The following is a 10859-nucleotide window of genomic DNA, read 5'->3' as shown; positions in this document are numbered from 1 at the left end:
TTCCTCATTTCCCCTTCTCCCACCTCACTCCAGTTCCAAACTTCCAGCTCAGCACTGTCCCCATGACTTGTCCTACCTGCCTATCTTCTTTTCCACCTATCCACTCCACCTTCCTCCCTGACCTATCACCTTCATCCCCTCCCCCACCTATTGTACTCTATGCTACTGTCTCCCCAACCCCACCCTCCTCTCGCTTATCTCTCCACGCTTCGGGCTCTCTGCCTTTATTCCTGATGAAGGGCTTTTGCCTGAAACGTCGATTTTACTGCTCCTCGAATGCTGCCTGAACTGCTGTGCTCTTCCAGCACCACTAATCCAGAAACTGGAACAGCAGCTGTCTGGATCAAAGATGGAGGTGCCCATATAATTACACTGCAAGGTGGAATCAAACGCCTGAGCATTGACTCACTGAAATCAATGGACACTTCACCTCCTGCTGTGACGATCATTAAAAACATTTTGGTATGAAACTTAGAACTTTGAAAGAAGTTCTTGAAAAGCTGATTTCTGCACAGAAATATCTCCATGCATTTATATTTCCATTGATACTGAATGGAAAGGGCTGGCTTCACATCATCGGTTCCTCAAGTGTATGATCGACCTTCTGTCAGATTAATAGGTTTCTGTTGTCTGTGTGTTTCAAAAAGGAAATGCTTCTGTAAACATTGAAATCCTGATAAAACTTGACAGATTTCCAGAAGAACCTTTGGGCACAGAATGGGTTATCTGTGTGAATGGGTGCTAATAAGAAGAAATCTCGTCAGATCAAGTTTAACAGACTGTTCATAATGGCAACAAAAATAGAAGTTGCGGGAAAAGCTAAACATGTCTGACAGTATCAGAGAAGAGAAATCAGAGTTGACGTTTCAGGTCCGGTGACACTTCCTCAGAATTCCATCATGACATCCACACATGCAACAAATGCAACTTGGTGAAGGCTACATTGTGGCAGAGTGACACCATGGCCCTCCTTTTGTACATTCATGGGATCCAGTGGCTATTGTACTGGCTATTGATGTGTTTGGGCTAATTGTTCCAAAATATTTTTGAAGTGAAGAATGTGTTGGAAAAAGGTTGGATAATCAAAGACTTAGATGAACTATAAGTGTGTAAGTCTTTAGATGCTAATTCACAGATATGCAAGCTAATACATAAAGAAAATGTTTTGCTCTAAAATGAAAAAGAAAGTTAAAAATCACACAACACCAGGATTTAGTCCACAGGTTTATTTGGAAGCACTAGCTCTGCAGCAGTTGGACTTTAACCTGGTGTTGTGTGATTTTAAACTTTGTGCACCCCAGTCAAACATCGGCACCTCCAAATCATGAAAAAGAAAGGCTTAGATTCTAAAACCAAGTAAATATTACTGCAATACTGGAGTACTAGACAGCCCTCATTTAGATCTAGGTTTTCGGTTTTGGGAATTTCACATTGACACCCCCATGTTATGCATTTTAGCAAACTTTCCTGACAATACTTCAGTTTTCCCTGCTATACTTTTCTGATGTTCTCCACCACTAACCCTTTCAAATACATCTCACTGATCTCTCTGGCCTTTCTCTCTTTTCTCTGCTTAAGATGAGGTCAGCTGCCACATGTCTATGTACCTTACAGCCTCTCAGTCTGGTTCATTACAGACAGGAAAGAAAGATGGAAAATGTGAATCAAATGCCACCATTACATTCTAATTCCATATCTGTCCTTAGGATCCTTTACTGTTCCATAAAGTTCAACTTTGGATGTTCCACAATATGGGCATTCACTGAGATCCTGTTGTTTTCTATTTGTTCTGAATGACAAATCCAATTTCACTTGCATTTTCTGTTTGAATTTTGTATCTACTGCATTTGCAGATGTCTTACTCTTTCTTTAGTAGATTTTTCTTACTCTTTGTTCCACATTGATCACTTCTATAACTTGTCATGCTATTATTTGCACAATCTTTTGTCCTTTTAATATCTCTACATTTCCTCCTCAAGACCACTTAATTCTTTTCTGTGAAATGGTTTGCATGTCATTTAACTAGTTTCCCAGCTGTGATTTTTTGATCTCCTCATCCTCTTCCCACTTTATCTCCGGATCTTTCAGACTTCAGTTTGATTAGTTCAACAACGGTACATTGAAAATACAACAACTTGTTGTTTTTGTTCACAAATTCTGATCAACTATCTCATTCAAACCATTGCCTCTTTTGATCACTTGACTTCACTAAAAAACAGTAATTAGTAAAATGTTTTCAGATATTTTTCATCACAACAATATTTTGAATTAAAAAGCTTTCACTATGAAATATTTCAACTTAAACTAAAAAATGTAACTCTTCAATAATAAACATGTTAATTCACCCTATACAAATATACTGTGGTCAGGAGTTTCCATTTTTCCTGGCCTGCGATAAGTTTGTCTTCCAATCTTCAGCTTATTTCATTTGCAAGTGGTTTCAGTGGTGACTGAAAATGGCAAATCATGTTTGAAGGGCTTAAAGGTTCTGTCTTCATCGTTTAGGCCATGACTCTGTGTTTTAATGATGGGTCACTGAACATTTTGCCCCAAGCAATCTGGGCTAAAAAGGATGTACTTCTCCCCTCTGAGGGCTAAAGAAACCATTGTATCAAAGTTGGCAGCGTGGACATCAGGTCCTCCCAGTAGTCACCAGCACAGTGGACCCAGTGTAGAAAGTGAATAAACAATCTCTTGTGTTCCATCGGGGTAACTGCTACCCTCTTATCACTGCAATCTCACACTCATAGGGACATCCCTCAGAACTATTCTACCAAAATGTCACTTGACATGTTGACACCACCATCCCATGATGGGCACTGAAGGGTTCATTCACAATACTGATGTTCCTCAAACACTTCCTCTGCACTGAAATTCCTACTGTCACATTCCCAGCAGTCTGAACCCTTGTCTGCCTCTTATTGCAGGATGAACAAAGACATAATAGAAGCGAGAGGGCCCAGACCTCCCCCATTAGAGGGTAATGTAATGTAGCTGGGGACTGGGTAGTTCTGCACCGATGGAAAGATCAGGATGGCAGGAACCAGTCTGGAACATTGTTGCCTGCTCTTCTCAGAAATGCAGTCAGTCACATACATTCATCCACCAACGGGATAGTGCATCTTTACCAGCTCACGTCCACTCATATGAGCTGTTAACAAACAGCAGGATGAAACTAGGCACAGCGACTAGCTAGAAAAATCCTGTGACAACACAGTGGCAAGGTTTTCACTTGCGATTCTAGCTAATCAGAACATAACTGTCTCACCTTGGTGTTTGCAAGAGCTCTCCTGGGCCTGTGGAAGGGTTCCCTCTTCAGCAGAGGAATCCTGCTTTTCCAACTTTTCCCATCCCAAGAAATCTTCCCTTGAACTATATTGTGGAGGATGCAGCAAGCACCATGACGTGAGACACTCTGTCTGGGATGTACCACATCAGAATGTCTGACTGGCCTCGGCTTCCGAATCCCACCTTGTGAGGTGCCATGGTACAACAGCCTTTAGTCGAAAAGGGTGGCATGGGAAAAGCACAGCCAGTCAGGCAGCATCTGAGGAGCAGGAGAATTGATGTTTTAGGCATAAGTCCTTCATGAGGAATGAAGGGCTTATGCCCAAAACATCAACTCTCCTGCTCCTAGGGTGCTGCCTGACTGCTGTGCTTTTCCAGCGCCACACTTTTCGTCTCTGATCTCAAGTATCTGTAGTCCTCACTTGCTCCTGACAGCCCTTGGTGTTTGTTACTGCCCTGGATGTGTCAAGGGGAGCTGAAAGATGCAGGGACTTAAGAGTGCTCCAGAATATCGGCATCATGAACATTCCCTGAATAACATGCACAGACCTATATTATCTGGCTCATGTTGTCAAAAATAAATTGAAAATTCATGGAGCATTCATCCTCTACTATTCAGAAGGACTGCTGGTTGTTGGAAGGGGACTCTGCTGTTTATATGGATGCATCTGCAGAAATCCTGCAATGGCAGAAAGGCCCTGGCTGACAGACCCTCAATATTTAGTCGGAGGGTTAAAAAAAGAGATGAGCCTGAGCAGAAGACAAAGTGATCTACTTTTTAAACTTATGAGTGGTTGCCTATGATAGCTCGGTGGCACAGTGGTTCACACTGCTGCCTCACAGCACCAGAGACCCGGGATCAATTCCCGCCTCAGGCGACTGACTATGTGGAGTTTGCACATTCTCCCCATGTCTGCGTGGGTTTCCTTCGGGTTCTCCGGTTTCCTCCCACAGTCCAAAAATGTGCAGGTTAGGTGAATTGGCCATGCTAAATTACCCGTAGTGTTAGGTGAAGGGGTAAATGTAGGGGAATGGGTCTGGGTGGGTTGCGCTTCGGCAGGTCAGTGTGGACTTGTTGGGCTGAAGGGCCTGTTTCCACACTGTCAGTAATCTAAATCTAAATTTGTCTGATGAGCAGAGAAATATATGTCGTTGTCATCTTTCAGGCAACTGGGATGCAATTCCATCCTCATCCATGAGGACAAGGTGCTTATCCAGAAGAGGAAAGATATTGGAGATAGTTTCCGCAGATATCCTGAGGTGACAGTCTGTCACAGGCAGATAACTACATGGAAAACTGTAGGTTTCAATGAATGCTTATGCCCTCTGTTGTCCTTCATAGACAAGCTGTTGTGCCGCCACAGGCTGGTCTGTAAGTGGTGCTGACGTCTGTTGCATACCTCTCAACGTTGCAATTGGAGCAGTTGATAATGGACAATTAAACAACTTACCAGAGGAAGTGCAGGCTCGACAGACATCCTTATCTTCAGTAGAGGGAAAGCCCAATACATCAGTGCAAAGGATAAGGCTCAAACATTTGCAACAATCTTCAGTCAGAAGAATCAAGTGGATGATCCAAATTGGCCCCCTCCAGAGGACCCCAGCATGACCCAGAGATGCCAGTCTTCAGCCAATTCAATTTACTCCATGTTTTACCATGAAAAAAATTGGAGTTCCTGAATACTCCAAATGCTTTGGCTCCTGACAGCATTCCTACAATAATACCGAGGAGTAATGCTCTGGAACTTGATGCTTTTCTAGCCAAACTATCCCAGTAAGCTACAATACTGGCATTTACCCAATAATGTGGAAAATTGCCCAGTACGTCCTGGACACAAAAAAGCAAGACCATTCCAACCCAGCCAATTACCACTTCATCAGCCTACTCTCGATCATCAGTAAAGTGATAGAAGTTGCTATCAATTGTTCTATCAAGCAGCACCAGCTTAGCAATAACCTGCTCACTGTGTCTCAGTCTGGGCTTCACCAAGGACACTTAGCTCCCACATAATTACAGCCTTGGCCTAAAAGTGGATGAAAGAGCTGAATTTCAGAGGTGAGTGACTACCCTTGACATCAAAGCTATATTTGAACAAGGGCTCTAGCAAAACTAATATCCATGAGAATTAGGGGAAAAGTCTTGATTGGTTGTAGTCAGACATGGCACAGTGGAAGATGTTTGCGTTGGGTAGTCATTTCAGCTTCAGGACATCTCTGCAGTAGTTCCTCAGGGACTGTCCTTGAGTCAACCATCTTCTAATGAACTTCTCTCCATCATAATGGAGTGGGCGGCACGGTGGCACAGTGGTTAGCACTGCTGCCTCACAGCGCCTGAGACCCGGGTTCAATTCCCGCCTCAGGCGACTGACTGTGTGGAGTTTGCACGTTCTCCCCGTGTCTGCGTGGGTTTCCTCCGGGGGCTCCGGTTTCCTCCCACAGTCCAAAGATGTGCAGGGTCAGGTGAATTGGCCATGCTAAATTGCCCGTAGTGTTAGGTAAGGGGTAAATGTAGGGGTATGGGTGGGTTTCGCTTCGGCGGGCCGGTGTGGACTTGTTGGGCCAAAGGGCCTGTTTCCACACTGTAATCTAATCTAATCTAATCTAATCTAATAAGGTCATAAGTAGAGATTTTTGTGAATTATTGCAAAATTGTCAGCACCAGTCACCACTCCTCAGATACTCTGGTACAAGAATCTGTTGTTTGACTTCCTTCTTGATTAAGTTCATGTCCAAATGTAGACCTTAGCAATATCGAGGCTTTGCGTGGCAACTGATGCTTGCACCATACAAATGCCCGATAATGACCAGTCCCAAGAAGAGGCTAACCAATGCCCTTTGACATTTACTGACATCATTCAATCCCAAACTATCAACATTCTAGGGGTTCCGGATGCAGGCTTTGTTACCCTACTAGGTAACATCTTCAGTGGGCCTCAGGCAAAGCACTGCTGATAAGTCCTGCTTTCTATTTATATACTTGGGTTTCTTTGGGTTGGTGATGTCATTTCCTGTGGTGAAGTCACTTCCTGTTCTTTTTCTCAGAAACTCTTGTTCTGAGAAATCCAAACATATAAATAGAAAGCAGGACTTATCAGCAGTGCTTCGCCTGAGGCCCACTGAAGATGTTACCTAGTAGGGTGACGAAATGTCTGGAAATGAACCTTCCAGCTCAGTGAGCAAACCTACATCCAGAACTTCAACCTGAGCTACAAATCTTCTCAAAACTCACTAATTCCAGGGATTACTGTTGACCAGAAGCTGAGATGGAGTCGCCATATAAATACTGAGCTATAAGAGCTCAGTGAGAGGTTATGAATTCTGCACCTGGTGACTAACCTCCCAAATCCCCAAAGTCAACCCCCATCGACAAGGCACAAGGCAGAATATTTCCCAGTTGCCTGGATGGGTGCAGCTCCAACCACAATTGAGAAGCTTGGCACTATCTAGGACAAAGCAGCCTGATTGATTGGCACCACATCCAGAAACATTCACGCCCTGATTACTGACGCTCAGTAGTAGCTATCTGTAAACCTACAAGACACACTACAGAAACTCATCAAGAAATACATGTGGTCAGCAGCTACCATACCCACAGATACTTCCATCTGAAAGGTCAAGAGCAGCAGAAGATGGTTGCACCACCTCCTGTAAGTTTCCCTCCAAGCTATTCATCATCCTGAGATGGAATTATAATGCTCTTCCTTCCGTATCGCTGGATCAATGTCTTGGGAATTCCCTCCTGAAGGGCACTGTGGGTCTGCTCACATCAAATGGACTGCAGCAATTCAAGAAAGCAGTTCATCATTACCTTCTCAAGGGCAATTAGGGATGGGCAATGAATGGTAGCCAAGCCAGTGATGCCAATATCTCATAAGTTAATGTTTTAAAAATGTAATGCAAATGTATACAGGTAACTTTCTTGCCACGTTGTTGGTGAAATTCTTGACCCAGCACCTAAAGGGTGAGAACTTTATTGTAGAGACTTTTCTGGACAACAAGAATTCTATGTTTGACTTCCTACCTGATTAAGTTCACATACCTAACATTGTTCTCAACATGGAGGGGGCTGGAAAATCTGTTTGGGGTCATCAAAATGATTAAATGACTATCCTTTATATTATCAGCACTGTCTCATGATATGGTCACTGACAAGAGTGACTGAGCAATGATCAATGCCAGCACCAATGACTGATTCCTTTAAAACATTTCAATACCCATGTTAATCTTGGTAGAATGGACACATATTGATTACAATTTGATAAATGTGTGTACTTTATTTCACCGAACAAACTAGATTAGGATATTTTCCAAATGCCAGCTTGCCCAGTATCATTTACTATATAGAGCAATCAATATAATTTTCTCTCATGTTGACAAAATTTGGACCTGTTCTGTATTGACATACTAAACGACAGAGGACTTCAAAATTGTAAATATTGCCTTTCCCAAAGTAAAATATATTAATGCATGACTTAACCATTCATTACTCAACACTTCATCCCTCAACTGATTCTAATACAACAAAGTTTATTTCAGAACAATTCTCTGGATTAGATGAGTACAGTTATCTATGGGACTGGAGGAGATTACAGAAATACAGGGCCATCAGAGATGAAAACAAGGACTAGAATTTTAACTCTTGGACATTTCTTGGCTGGGACCCAATGTAGGTTAGGGAGTATGAGTAATGGATGAATGGGATGTCCTGCAAGTAAACATGAGGGTAACAGTACCTCAGGTGACTTTAACTTTATACAGAGTAAAATTCAGGAAAACCAGTAGTTTTGATGTGATCACGGGGCTCTAGTTTGTACATCAATGAGAAAATCATTGTAGATAATCACGTGAGATTAACTACACTTGGGCATCTTGGAACAATTCTCAGTTTAATTTCTCACTGGGACTGACTGAAACAAAATAATCTGAGCTGCTAAAGCTCCAAGTGAAATACAAGGAACAGGAAGACCTCAGCAATTTTATGAACCGCTAAAATACGGGTAAAGCATAATGGAATCACTTGCATTCCCCACTAGTGTAAAGTTTAAAGTTTTCTGTGTGCTTAACATGATCCTGGTTAATCACCATTTAGGTTCATACAAATCTTCTTGTGGGACACATCACTGAAAATAAAACTAAATTCTTGAAAAAAGAAATTTGATCCTTATTGCAATATTTGGAACAAATACAAAAAGGGAATGAATAGGTTGCCAATGTTTTGAGTTAGAGTGAGATCTGATTAGTGTTCTCACATTCTGACCTCAGTAAACTAGAGGTTACCCAAACCTCTGCAGCCCATTGAATTACTTGCAGCAAATCCCAAACACTATATCTGTGCTCACTGGGTTCCGTTGATTCCCAGTCAAACAATGCCTTGAAATTAAAATTTGTATCCTCGTTTTAAAATCCTTCATGACCTCATCATCCCTTTCTATGTAATCTCCTCCAGTGCTACATCCTCCAAATGTCTGGGCTCCTTTAATTCTGGCCTCATGTACATTCTCAGCTATAATTGCTCCACTGAGTTGACTGTACCTTCAGATGTCACGTTATCGAGCTCTATTCTCTCTCTACACCTCTCTAATTCTTTAACTTTCTTTCCTATTTTAAGACAATTCTTAAGACTCTCTTTTGGATATTTGACCTAATGTGTCATTTGTGACTCATTGGGATGCTTAGTTTTTACTGCTGTTGTGAAACAACTTGGGGAATTACATTACAGTAAAGTCTCTATAAAAATACAAGTAAAAGAGAACCAGTTATGTATTAGTAATAAGCATGTTCCTTGATGGTAAGCTGGAAGATTTCCTTCAGAAACAACATTGGAGAGTTTTTCCCACTTAACAATCATCAGTACATTGGCAATTCAACCAGTGAGCAAAAGGGCACAGTGGCGATTTTCACAGTCATGACATGACCTTGTCCTTTTAACCTGATTCTTAAACATTAGTCAAATCTGCAGAGACACTGTAGAAAAAAAAATCATCAGTGTTTTGTTTCTCCTGAGTAAAACCCTGTAACTATTGACCTTCAACTCGTTGGTTGAAAATTTTTATTTGGGAATACTGGGTTGAATCATCCAAATCTACTCCTCCTATTTAAGACAACTATCAAAATAATGTCAAAGCAATAATACTGCTATTTCTGTTCTGTGTGCTTCCGAATAGGATGAAAATGGGACAAGAGCCAGGAAAAATGCTTTGTTGAAAGCTTTTATTATATGAAAAACAGCTATTAGCTGTTTTTCATATAATAAAAAATACAAATGACTATGTCACCCTCAATTTGATTATGTTTTGAATATATTTATTCTAAAATATTAGGCTTTTTGACAAATCTATGAAGCATACATCTCAATAGTTCAGATTATAATTCAAGATTAATAGGATAGTCACATTTAAGTAATGCCCTCTGGCTTATTAGTATCTGAACGTTTAATGTATTTGCTGGATGTTTTGTTCTGTTAATTATATTGACAAAGGAATAAAACAAACAAATACTGTCTCTATTAATAAAACAGGAAGAAGGTTAGTTCATTGCTCTGATAAATGGTGGAGATATGTCAGTGTGTTTTGATCCATTGTTGCCAACAATCATTTACAGGCTCAGTACATTGTTCTCTTATCTTCTGTCAGTAATTATTTAACCATCACTCAAATAACAAAACAAAGCTTTAATTTGGTGGCAAGGAAGGCACTTTTATCCATTAGTACAGGGGTCAATAACCTTGAGTCATAAATTTACAGCTAGAGGCAGAAGTGTAAGAGGAGAGTTAAGGAGAATTTTCTTTTTACCTGGATGTTGGTGGGAATCTGGAGCTCACTGTTTAAATGGATGGTTGAGTCAGAAATGTCTAAGTGGTATTTAGATATTTACTCATGTTGTCACTGCCTCAACGGTTGTGGCTGCAGAGCTGAAAATAGATTAGTGTAGTTAGATCTTTGTTGACCCATGCAGATATGATCATCAAAATGGCCTCTTCTGGCTCTTAAACTTATATGAATCTATACATATTTCATTTACTCTAACAGCAAGAGTTGTCAACATTTTTATAGCCCAACAAAATTGAACACATTGGTCAGGGCTTTGAAACACTCATTTGACCCACCATTTTTGCACAAGCATTAGATCCAATGCATATTTTAGACTGCAAAGGGCTCCATGGCCAACACAGTGAGTAAATTACTTGCTGTGTGCTTTAGAAACTACACATTGTTGACACCAATCGTCAATTTAGTGCAAAAAAAATCACAAAAACGTTCTGTAATTTTCTCACAATCTTCTCAATTGAAATATCTGTTTCAGTTCCCGGCATATTCTATTTTTAACATATGTCTTGATGGCATTTTCCTCTGTTTTATAAAGAAATTTCAAGCTTTGTCCAGTTACACAATAGATGAGAAAACGTAATGAGATTAATAGGATTTGAAGGGATGCAATGCAGCCCATAGTCAAGCTTTAGCTGATATTTATCACAAGAAATGCATGAACTCTGTTCTTATTAATTTATTGGTAAGTGGTTGGTTGTTGAATATTTCTATATTTTTCCCCTTTCATTTTCTTTAAACGAAGTA

The sequence above is a fragment of the Chiloscyllium plagiosum genome, chromosome 15 (assembly GCF_004010195.1).
Source record: "Chiloscyllium plagiosum isolate BGI_BamShark_2017 chromosome 15, ASM401019v2, whole genome shotgun sequence".
NCBI classification, from domain to species: domain Eukaryota; kingdom Metazoa; phylum Chordata; class Chondrichthyes; order Orectolobiformes; family Hemiscylliidae; genus Chiloscyllium; species Chiloscyllium plagiosum.
Note: the sequence above shows the minus strand (reverse complement) of the source record.